The 12,872-nt window shown below is 36.4% G+C and overlaps 1 pseudogene; it reads left to right on the top strand.

Annotated features, from left to right (window-relative positions):
* LOC117915230 overlaps positions 1-11,211 on the top strand; it is a 37,673-nt pseudogene extending 26,462 nt beyond the window's left edge.
* Positions 11,212-12,872: the final 1,661 nt, after the last annotated feature.

A 12,872-nucleotide genomic window follows, 5' to 3' on the forward strand; every position in this document is an offset into this window, starting at 1 on the left:
CATTCCATCATAGAAATAGCTCACCAAGAGCCATGTATCAAAGCCATGATGAGGACAAGCATTGATAGCCTCCATATACCTTTCCCAACATTCATGGAATTTCTATTTTCTTTAGCAGAAAAGTTTGAGATTTGCCTCTTCAACCCATTGGTTCTATGGGTGGGGAAAAATTTCTTCAAAAACTCGGCCTGAAGATCAACCCAATTCCTTATGCTCCTTGGCCTTAAAGAGTTAAGCCATATTTTTGCCTTGTCCTTCAAAGTGAAAGGGAATAGCTTGAGTCTCATCAAGTCTATTGAAGCTCCTCCCTCTTTAAAGGTATTGCACACCTCCTCAAACTCCTTGATGTGGGCATATGGATTCTCACTCTCCATTCCATGGAAATTTGGTAGAAGGGGCACAATATGGGGCCTTATAATCAGCTGCTCAAGAGGAGGTATTATGCATGAGGGTGCACTCATCCTTGGTGGGTGCATCCTATCCCTCATGGATAGATATGCATTTGGATTACCCCCCCCCCCCCCCCCCCCCTTGACCTTGTTGAGAATTCTGATCCTCTTGTGGAGGGTCCATGATGTTTACACAGATATTCAACTCTGTGTCTTGAGGATTCTCAATCCTTACTAATCTTCCCTCTTGGTCCCGAATCCAATAGGGCATGCACAAATCTCTACTTGTCTGAAAACAAAACAAAAACAACTAAAACAAAAGAAAACTAGAAGAAAGTTAAGGTTAGAAAGAAAACAAAAAAAAAATTCTAAAATTAAAAGAAGAAAAAAAAAATGAAGTTAGTGAAAAAGGAATTCACCAAACTTGTGATGAAAATCACAAGTAGCCTCTAAAAGGTTGTATCACTGTATTATGGCACCATCCCCGGCAACGGCGCCATTTTGATTCACACATGGATTCCCAGTCGGGTCATTTAATAAAAAACATTTATAAAACCTATGACCTCATACTAGTGTAGCAAAGCTACTATAGTATAGTGGCTCTAGGGTCGAACTCTGGGATGGGTTTTCATTCTACCAGTGATATACTCATGATTAGAAATTAAATTTAATGATTTCCTTTATCAAAAACTTAAAGCTTAAAAAGAAAATAAAATTTGTTTTGAAAGTATTTGAAACTAAATTAACATAAACTAATTAAAAATGGAAGAAAGAAAGTTTCTCGGAGCTAAGGATTGCTAGGATCAAGTTTAAAATGCAAAGTGGAAAATTCCGGATTTTTCTCCTCGCATTGGGGATTTAACCTATAGTTATTTCCCGAACCGGTGTAGGTTTGACAATGAAGATTTAATCCATAAAAATCAATAGAAATGGTAGTCAAGGTCCATTAATGGCTTTAGATACTATATAGGTCTTCACCTTGAACCACTTTCCAATGGCTCGTACATGATAACTAATGGACTAATATGGATCTAGCAATAAGCATCCATAAAGACCTGAAGCTTACCATGTATTGGCCATTCAAAGTGATTCTAAGGGATTTAAAGCAAAACTTTAGATTAAAAAGCCATTTATGAACTTCAACTACCTGAATTTAATGCACGAGCATTTTCCAACTTTTCATCTGGACTTTTCACCTAGCTTCCTTCACTCCAAGAAACCAAGAGTTTAGCCTCTCATCCTCTGAGAAAACATCCTCAGAGGTTGTTTGGCTTCCAAGAAAGAGAAAATAGTAACGAGAAAATAGAAAATAAGAGTGCTCTGTATATTGCTAAGTGTTCAGCTCAACACTCGTGTTCTTTTTTTCAAGAGGTGATTTCCACCCCTTATATAGTTTTTACAAAAGCAAAGCTTTTCATTGGCTTGCTACAAGGAGAAGAAAGGAAATTACATCAAAAGAACTTAAGAAAATATCTAAAGTGGAGTCGGCAAAACAGGGGAGGGGGTGTGCGAATTTCGCACACCTCAAAAGGAATTTCGCACAGGTATGCGAATTTCGCATACCCTTCAGAAGGTATGCGAAATTTTCGCATACCTGGAGCAGTTCTCTTCCGAAAGTCATAACTTCCTCGTTTTAGCTCCAAATCGTGCACGGTTTGAAGCGTTGGATTCTTGACTTCTTAAGCTTCGAAACGGTATATAGCATGTAAAAAATGGACTTCGGGAAGTGCTCCAAAAGTGCCAAAGAACACTGCAGCTGCTCACTTCAGATTTCCTCCTTGCTTCTCTTTTGATTTTCTTTGCTTCTCTTTGCTTTTCTTCTTTGGTTGGCTTGTCTTAATGATCCAAAAAGATGTCAAAACACTAAAACTAGCCACAAATATGATTAGAAGTCATTGCTAGGTCCTTAACATGCCAATTGGAATAAAGGTGAAGAATTACTACACAAAAGTGCTTAAAACATAATGACTTAAAGGTGTAAAATGACACTTTTGGGTAGTAATCAGTGTAGTTTCCATGATGTTCAAGATTACTTCCAACTCCTTGTTATGAGGTGTTTCAAGTTTAACAAGCCTTCCTCCACAATCTCGTATCCACTTTGGCATACACAACTAGTATTGATTACTACTCAAAAAGTGCTATTTGATAGCTTGTAATTAATCCTTTTAAACACTTTTGAGTAGTAGTTATTGCCTTTTAACCCAATTAACATGTTAAGGCCCCTTTCAATCAATTCTAATCAAATTGTCTTAAGTTTTGGTGTTTTGATAGCTTTTTGATCACCAAAGCAAATTGAGATTGAGGAGAGTTATTTGGAATCCTTGGCAAAGCAATGGGAATCTCAAAGGCATGAAGAATCAAAGCTTTGAAGCCCTTTGCCATAAGCAAAGTTGAAATGCAAGGAGGGGAAGCAAAGAGAAATCTGTCATGAAGCATTCTTGATGACAGTCATTTCAGCCACTTTTGGAGCACTTCCTGAAGTCCAAATTATGCATGCTATATGTCATTTGAAATCTTAGGAAGTCAACAATCCAATACTTCAAACCGTGTTCGATTTGGAGCTGAAATGAGGAAGTTACAGCCTTTGGAAGACAACTGCTCCAAGCTGAAGGAAGGATTCAGAAAAGTGCTGCGAAATCACCCTTTTGTTGCGGAATGATTTCGCAGCCTTTTTGCACAGTGCTATGGATTTCCCCTGAAGTTTCACGACATGATGGAAGCCAAACACCACAAGATGAAAGCCAACTTCGCAGCGCTGCGGAATCAGCCTTTTGTTGCGAAGTAATTTCGCAGCCCTTCTTGTTTGTCTGCGAAATTTCGCAGACCTCTTTTTCTCCTACGAAATGGTCCTTAGTGCTTCCCGATATTTGTAACCGACACTTGGTGATATTTTTCATCAGATTTTTGTTGTCTAAATCCCCAAATTCTCCTTGTATCCCACCAATTATAGGATTCCTTAGCTTTTAAGTTAGGAAATTAGCTAAATATCCATGTAATAGCTGTTAATGTAATTTTTGGTTTAAATATAGCCCGAGGAGCCTGTTCTGAGGGTGTTGAACATTTTGTAAGTTTCAAAGAAAGTAATATACAGAGCTTGAGCTCTATCTTACCTTACCTTCTCACTTTGATTGTATTTTTCATTTACTAAGTTATGCACTCTTTGAGGAGCTTTCCCCAGAGAATGAGTAACTAAACCTTTTAGTTCCTTGGAGTGAAGGTTGCCGGGAAAGGTTCCAAGTGCAAGAATCAGAAGCTTTGTGGTTTCAGCTATGAATGAAGAGAAAGTGTGTCCCATGAATGGTTTCTATGTTTTTAGTTAACTTAAAACGCCTTAGAGTCACCTGGGCCAACACTTGGTAAGGCAAGTGATCTCTAACCATGGAGATTCACTAGTTTACCCCTTGCGAGCCTCTGGGAGGTGACTTGAAGGTAGGATTTTCTAGAATAGCCAACACTTGGTAAGCTTTTGGACTCCAAGGAGACATCCATTAGTTATCTCTTACGAGCTTTTGACGGGAAGTCCAAGGTTAAAGATCACCTTGAATGGTAAAGGCTAAGTGAGAGGCTAGAACCATTGCAAGTTGCTTCAGTGAGAGAATTAAAGCTGAAATCCAATTGAGGGATGCATTTGTACAGCACCTGTTAGAGAATTGACTTTATGTTAATTCTCTAATGTGAAGAATTGAACCAACTGACCGGAGCTATGCTATTGCATGAGGAACCTCCCCTGTAAACCTGAATCTCCAAGGAATGTTTTTCTTCTTAAGTAATTTTCATCACTTGCTGTGTCATTAGTCTAAGTCTAAATCTTTTTCAACCAAAGTTATTGTTTTACTTCTTAAACTAACCTTGAAAAGAAACAGCACCAATTCACTTTGAATTGGTATCATTTTCAGCTTGGAAACCCTTCCCAGTGAACGATCCTAGAGCCACTATGCTATAGTAGCTTTTTCTTTGCTACCCTAGTTCATGGTGTTATAGGTTAAAAATTTTGTTGATTACTCCCGCCATCAAGGAGCACCAGCTGTATATGAATCAGCTGAGACACCAATTAGGCATGAATTAAGTATCGACTGTAACAAGAAAAGAAAAACAAAAGCAGAGGAAAACAAAAACAAAACTACCAAAAAGAGTTCGATTAACTAAAACTAAATTAAAAACTATGCTAAAATATAAACAAGTAAAAGAAACAACTAAAAGAGTTAGTAAAATGAAGGAAAATTCACCAAACTTGTGATGAAAACCACAAGTACACTGAAATAATATCAATATGAAGTTGGCACCTTCCCCGGCAACGACGCCATTTGATTCGTTCCCAATTGGTGTCTCAGCTGACTCATGTTCAGCTAGTGTTCCTTGACTGAGTGAGTGATCAACAAAATTTATAACCTATATCACCATGCATTAGGATAGCTTAGCTAATATAGCATAGTGGCTCTAGGATCGTTCACTGGGAAGGGTTTTCAACTCTCAACTGATACCAATTCAAAGTTAAATTGGTGCTTTTTCATTTCAAGGTTAACTTTAAAGGAAAACATAAAGAGGTTTGAGTGAAAAGGGTTTGGTCTTAAACTAACCAAAAAGAAAGTAATGGAAATTACTTACGAAGAAAAACATTCCTTGGAGGTTTAGGTTCACAGGGGAGGTTCCTTATGCAAAAACAGAGCTCTGGTCATTTGGTTCATTTCCTCGCATTAGATAATTAACATATAGTCAATTCTCTAACCAGTGCTGTACAGAGGTAACCTTTAAATGGATTTCAGCTCTAATTCCCTCTCACTGATGCAACTTGCAATGGCTCGTGCCTCTCACCTAGCATTTGCCATTCAAGGTGATCTTTAACTTTGGACCTCCCTTCTCAAGCTCGCAAGAGATAACTAATGGATGCCTCCTTGGAGTCCAAAAGCTTACCAAGTGTTGGCAATTCTAGAAAATCCTACCTCCAAGTCACTTCCCAAAAGCTCACAAGAGATAAACAAGTGCATCTCCATGGACGGAGATCACGTGCCTTACCAAGTGTTGGCTCAAGTGACTTGAAGGTGTTTTAAGTTAACTAAAAACATAGAAATCATTAAAGGATCACACTTTCTCTTCATTAATGGTTGAAACCACAAAGCTACTAATTTATGCACTTGGAACCTTTCCCGGCTACCTTAACTCCAAGGAACTAAAAGTCTAGCCACTCATTCCCTGAGGAAACTTCCTCATAGCTTGTTTGGCTAGAAACAAAACTAACAAGAAAACAAATATTTGCAGGAAAAAACAGAGCAAGTGCTCTCTAAAATCTATTTCTTTCTTCTGCCGATTACATAATAGGTTGATCGATATCTTTGTAAAGAAAATTACAAACTATATATATAAGCTTATTCACCCTTTTCCTTGCTTAAAGAGTAAGGAATCCTATGATAGGTGGATTACAAGGAGAGTTTGAGGATTTAGACAACAAATATCTAAAGCAAAATATCCCAAAATATCTCAACATGTCGGTCGAAAATATCAGGAAGCTTCAGGAGAACACCGCAGCTATGCATGTCTGACCGAGTAGGCGCTACCAGAGGGTCCAGATATGTCTGACCGGAGAAGTTGAAACGTCCTCCTCTCCCATCGGCTATGAGATATCCGGATGTAAAATGTCGGCGCACGGAATTCCTCTCCGGGTGGACTGAGCTATGTTGCGCAAGGGGGATCGTCTGTGTGTGCAAGGTGTAGGGACCCCTCTCCCGGATGACACGGAGTGCACATGGCTATCCGGATCAACTCCATCCGGATTCCCCCAGCGGAAAGGCGGCGCAATGCTATCCGGATTCCCTCATGTTGAAGCACACAACACTCGTGAAATATCACACATGTTTTTCATTGATTATTTCATTCGTTCATGTATAGAGTATATATAGAGGGTAATCACCATTCTAAGAATGGGAAAGAATGATACAAGGAAGGAATGATATAAGGAAATAACAACTAATATCCTAATATCTCAACATTCCTAATATCTTAACTTTCCTAATATCTAAACATTCCTAATATCTCAACACTCCCCCTCAAGTTGGTGCATAGATGTCACACATGCCCAACTTGTCTAAAAATTTTGAGAACACTCAACTTGAGACTGCAGCTTTGGTGAGGATATTGGCCAATTGATCTTCTGATCGACTCTTAGGCAATTCCACAATCTTATCATCCAACTTCTCCTTAATGAAGAATCAGTCCACCTTGACATGCTTTGTACGATCATGTTGTACTGGATTATGAGCAATATCACATGCGGCTTTATTGTCACAAAACAATCGGATTGGTTGCCTAGATAGGTAACCTAAATCCTGTAAGAGGAATCTTAGTCATAATGCCTCGCAAAGTCCTAAAGCCATATCCCTAAATTTCGTTTCTGCACTTGATCGAGCGACGACATTTTGCTTCTTACTTTTCCATGTCACAAGATTACCACCTACAAAGGTAAAGTAACCATATGTAGATCGCCTATCATCCACTGTATCGGCCCAATCAGCATCAATATATACTCCTATACTCTGATGATCAACATTTTTAGTGAACAAAATTCCCTTCCCAGGAGAATTCTTCAAATACCTCAAAATACACATGACTGCATTCATATGTTGCTCTCTAGGATTATGCATGTATTGACTTACTACACTCAATGCATAAGCAAGATTTGGTCTTGTATGAGCTAGGCATATTAATCTCCCCACAAGTCTCTGGTATATTCCCTTATCAGTTAATACTTGATTAGTCTCAACACACAATTTCAGACCTTCTTCTATTGGTGTATCAACAGGTTAACATCCCAATATTTCAGTCTCCTATAAAAGATCTAAAGCATACTTTCTTTGAGACAGAAAAATTCCTTCACTTGATCGAGAAACTTCAATCCCAAGAAAGTATTTCAGAGGACTTAGATCTTTCATTTCGAATTCTTTAGATAGATAATTTTGCACAACTTTTCTTTCTTCAGGATCATTTCCTGTAACTACCATGTCATCCACATATACAATGAGTGTCGTTATCTTACCATGTTGCTTTTTCAGGAACAAAGTGTGATCTGAATTACTTTGATGATAGCCAAAAGCTCTCATTGACTTTGTGAACGTTCCAAACCATGCTCTCAGGGATTGCTTCAACCCATACAATGACTTCTTCAATTTGCACACCTTCTAACACAATACATCTTGGTGGAAGATCCATATATACTTCTTCAGATAACTCGCCATGCAGAAAGGAATTTTTCACATCGAACGGTTGTAATGGCTAATCCAGGTTTACAACTAAAGACAGTAATACTCGAACTGTGTTGATCTTAGCTACAGGTGCAAATCTCTCTATGTAGTCAATTCCATAAGTTTGAGTGTACCCTTTTGCTACCAGTCTTACTTTAAATCGTTCAATACTACCATCTGCCTTGTACTTCACATTATAGATCCAACGACATCCAACTGACTTCTTTCCTTGTGGACATTCTACGAGTTCCCATGTTTCATTCTTCTGTAATGATTTCATCTCTTCATTCATGGCTGCTTTCCACCTTGGATCAGCTAAGGCTTCCTGCACACTGTTAGGAATAACTACAGTAGATAATTGATTTACAAATGACTTATTTGATTCAGACAAACGATGGTTAGACACACAGTTGCTCATGGGATATTTGATTTTGGTAGACAATTCAGGTTCATATATGGGTTTAGGAATACTGATGCGACTCATGGTAGCTTAGCTTTAAAGGCGTATCAACAAAACTTATACCTTAAATACTATTACTAAAGTAGCCAAGCTACTATAGCATAGTGGTTCTAGGATCGTTCACTGGGAAGGGTTTTCGCAAACACTAGTGATATTCAAATTAGGAAAATATGTGATTTTCTTATGGATGTTAGCTTTAAAAGAAGATGAAAATATTTTAAAGAGATTTAAACTAACTTAAGCTAACATTAAAGACTAAAATGAAAGGGTGTAAAAACAAGTTTCTCAAAGATAGGATAACTATGCTCTGGCTCTTATGCAAATTGGAAATCTCAGGATAGGCTCCTTGCGTTGGGGTTGCAACTATGGTGATGCTTGCTTCCCGAACCGGTATGGATTTAGCAAATCAAGTTTTAATCCTTTAAAATGGCAAAACAGATGGTAGTGAATTTCATCAATGGTTATTCACTTAGACTTCCTTTGAATGGCTCGTAAGAGATAACTAATGGTCTAAAGCCAAAAGCTTACCAAATATTGGCAACTCAAAGTCATTCCAGGTGATAAACTCACCTTTCAATGGCCATTGAAATTGGTTTTAATGGATTAATGCAAAACTTGGAATTGAAAACCTCACCTTCCAATAGCTCGTAGGAGATAACTAATGGATAGAAATCCAAAAGCTTATCAAGTATTGGCCGTTGGAAGTTGTCCAAAGGAAATAAAAACCAAACTTTGCATTAATGAACCATTAATGAAAAACGACTACCTTACCTTCTGGGTGCGAGAAATTTCCATGGGATTGCATCCAAGCCATCACATAACATCCATACTTTGAGAAACTTAAAGGTTTTATCCAACCATCCTCTGAGGAAAAGTCCTCAGAGGCTGTTTGGCTTCTAAGAAAATATAAATGGGGAAGAACCGGAGAAGAGAGAAAAAAGAGCTTTATATATTACTAAGTTCATGTACAGAGGATCGATCCCCCCAATCCTATATTCCAATCCAATTTCGTTTGGAGGTGTTGTGCACCTCTATATATAGCAAAATTACAAGATAAAGCCTTATGATGGCTGAATACAAGGTTACAAAAGGAATTTACATGAGAAAATATCAAGCTAAAAATATCTGGGAAGTCGGTGGTGCGTGCGTGGAGAAACAGAGGAGATTTGGCATTTTCGCAATGTGAATTTCTCCTTGCGAAAATTTCGCAATGTTGCGAAATGGCAAAATTTCGCATCGTGAGGAAAATCCCCTTGCGAAATTTCGCAAGGAGAAATTCACCTTGCGAAATTCCCGCAAGGTTTGATGCAGTTGTCTTCCGAAGGCCATATCTTCCTCATTTCAGCTCCAAATTGTACACGGTTTGAAGTGTTGGATTCTTGACTTCCTGAGCTTTGAAATGGTATATAGTATGTAGAAAATTGACTTTGGGAAGTGCCCCAAAAGTGCGAAAGAAGACTGCAGCTGCTGTCCTCTGTTCTCCTCTTCGCTTCTCTTTGCTTGTGCTCGTGCTTCCACTTGAAATTCAAGCCTGTAAACTTCCAAAATCCTTGCTTTAACTTGTCCAAGTAGCTCCTCCATCATTTGGCATGCTTGAATTGATTCATAAACTGATAAAAACATGTAAACTTGCCACAAAATGGTTAAAACCAATTACTAAGGACCTTAATGAATTAATTGGGTTAAATGAATATGATTACTACACAAAGGTGCTTAAAACCATTATAATTAGGTCTACAAAATAGCACTTTTTGGTAGTAATCAAATACCCCTATTATGACGGTGTGGTAACCGTTTCATCAATGGACCAGGTTCCAAATTAAGAACACCCTCAACAAACGACGATTGGTTTGGTATTTCAGTGAAGACATCTTCGGACCCAAATTGTTCAGATGGTGGTGATGATTCAATTGTATTGTTTCTTTCTTCTTCTATCTCTTCTTTAGTTTCTGGGTGGTCATTACTACTTGGTTCCAAAGTTGTAACACTCATATCCAACTCACTCACTTCCTAGTTCACTAGTTTAGATTGTCGAGATTCATCCTCCTCAGAGATATGATAATCATAATCAAGAGTCTGAATTTCCTTCTAGTATACCATCTTCAAATTGATGAATGGTTGTTTTTCATTGATTATTTCATTCGTTCATGTACAAAGTATATATAAAGGGTAATCACCATTCTAAGAATGGGAAAGAATGATACAAGGAAGGAATGATATAAGGAAATAACAACTAATATCCTAATATCTCAACATTCCTAATATCTTAACTTTCCTAATATCTAAACATTCCTAATATCTCAACATATGGCTCTCAAAATTTCAAGAGGAAATTGAGGCACTTAGGCAAGAGACGAACCCAAAGTGTTGGTGAACACCTTCGACGCACTGGAAGCCGAGGCGCATCAAGGTTAAAGTAATTGGAATTGGACATTTGGTTCCATCTGCTTTCTTGGATGCCAACGATCCATATGATACTTCTTTTGGAGTAGATATTTTCTAAGATCCAAGTGACTGCATCGATTGGTTGAACTCCAAACCCAAGTCATCAGTCGTTTATGTATCGTTAGGGACACTTTGTGTTGTGTCAAAGCAACAAATGGAGGAGATTGCACGTGCTTTACTACACAGTAGCATGCCTTTCCTGTGGGTCATAAGATCAGCGTCCGGAAACGGAGAAGTGGAAGAAGAGAAGCTGAGTTGCAGAGAACAGTTGGAAGAGAAATGGATGATAGTGGCTTGGTGTCCTCAGTTGGATGTTCTGTCACATCCATCGTTGGGATGCTTCATTACACATTATGGGTGGAACTCAAAGTTAGAGTGCTTGGCTTCTGGGGTTCCAGTTGTGGCATTTCCCCAAAAGACAGATCAAGGGACCAACGGGAAGCTAATTGAAGATGTGTGGAAGACAGGCGTTCGGGTGACAACGAATGAGGACGAAATAGTTGAAGGCGAGGAGATCAAGAGGTGCTTGAAAGTCGTCATGGGAGGTGGAGAAAGAGGGGAAGAATTGAGAAGGAATGCTGGGAAATGGAATGATTTGGCAAGGGAAACTATGAAAGATGGTGGATCTTCCAACAACAATCTGAAGGATTTTTTGGATGAATTTGGAGGAGGCAATACTCTTTAATGAAAGTTAACTTGTGTTGATATGAAGTTGTACGACTTACTTTATGCTGTTTTATGGCTTTCCTAAATGCTTAGAGTGCTTGCTTTGGTCCCAATTTAGCATGGGGCGATCACATTCAAATAAAAGACATTTGTACTCTGAACCATGTCCTAGGTGCGAGTGTAACTGCTTCTGGAAAAAAGAGAAATTTCAAATTTGTGATCTCCAGCCCATGAACTAAAAGATCTCTCTCTAAGCCATTTGCTTGGCTTAATCAATTGATTTTGAAATAAAATCCATATTTATTTTTCTATACTATGGATAATTTAGAATAGTTTGATATAAGATGGTTTTCTTTTTTTTTAGAAAAAACAAAAAATTCTAATGTTTGAAATTTTTTATTAAAAAAGTTGTTTTCAAATATTAAAAAAAATAAAAATATTTCTTAAAATTACTTACAAACAAATACTTGAAATGCATCTATTCAAATTGTTTTTAGTGGAAATATTTTTCCAAAACGTGTTTCTAATTAAAAGAGTCACCTATAACGTGTTTTTTTAGAAAATATTATAAGTAATTTTTTAATACTACAAATGATTTTTTAAAATTTTAAAAATATTTTTTAAATTTTATGAAATGCCTAATATTTTTCAAAAACACTTTTTAGAATAAAAATACTTTAGAAAATCATTGTCAAACATACTCTTAGAGTACATATAATAATGATCCTAGAAAACATTTTTGTTTTCTCCAATATATGATCAAAGGATAAAAAATTTCAAGTATTAAATTAGAAACACTTGTTAGAATCACTATTATAAAGAATTTTAATCTCTTACCCATAGTTAAATTGTAATCCAACCATTAATATTATATTATAAATATATAATTTATGAACTATTATAATTCAAAATATTGGGAAGAAGTTAAAATTATGACTAAATAATTTAAAATTTTAAAATATTTACTTCTTTTATCTTTAATATTATTATATTAAATATAAAACACAAATGCATTAATATTTTAGTATTTTATTTTCACTATTATTATACTTTTTATAAAATATGAATGTGTTAATATTTTTATTTCATTAAATAGGAGAATTATTGTATTTAATTATTTAGAAGAAATATCATATATTATTAAAGAGTGAAATAAAATTTTATAATTTATTTTATTCACACTTCATTAGCATTTTATTAATATTCATTTGAATTTCATTTGTATTATAATTTTATCGTATTTACTTTTAGTACAACTAAAGAGTAATTTTTCAGTGGCATAGAGGTAGGCTATGGATAATTTTTTATGGCTCCAATGTGACTTTAAACTATACATATCATTTATTGACAATCTTCTGCATACCTAATTAATTTGAGAGATTTAATAATTTTATTAAAAAATTTGGTAGAAAATTCTACAAAGAAGTTGGATCTTTATCATGTATTAAACACTAAAAAGTAGAAGAACATAAATAATAAAAATTTTCATAATTCTTTTGTTTAAAAAGGAGTACTCACAATCAAGTCACAAAGAAGGATAAGTGGAGCATTTGGTTTGTAAGTTAGAATGGGAGAAGTATTAGTAATGTCAAACAGTAATGTGAGTGAGAGGAAGATGCATGCGACCTTTAATTTATTTAAATAAGAAATTAATCTGAAAATTAAGATACTTTTATTATT

This window comes from Vitis riparia, chromosome 5, assembly GCF_004353265.1.
Source record: "Vitis riparia cultivar Riparia Gloire de Montpellier isolate 1030 chromosome 5, EGFV_Vit.rip_1.0, whole genome shotgun sequence".
Lineage (NCBI taxonomy): Eukaryota > Viridiplantae > Streptophyta > Magnoliopsida > Vitales > Vitaceae > Vitis > Vitis riparia.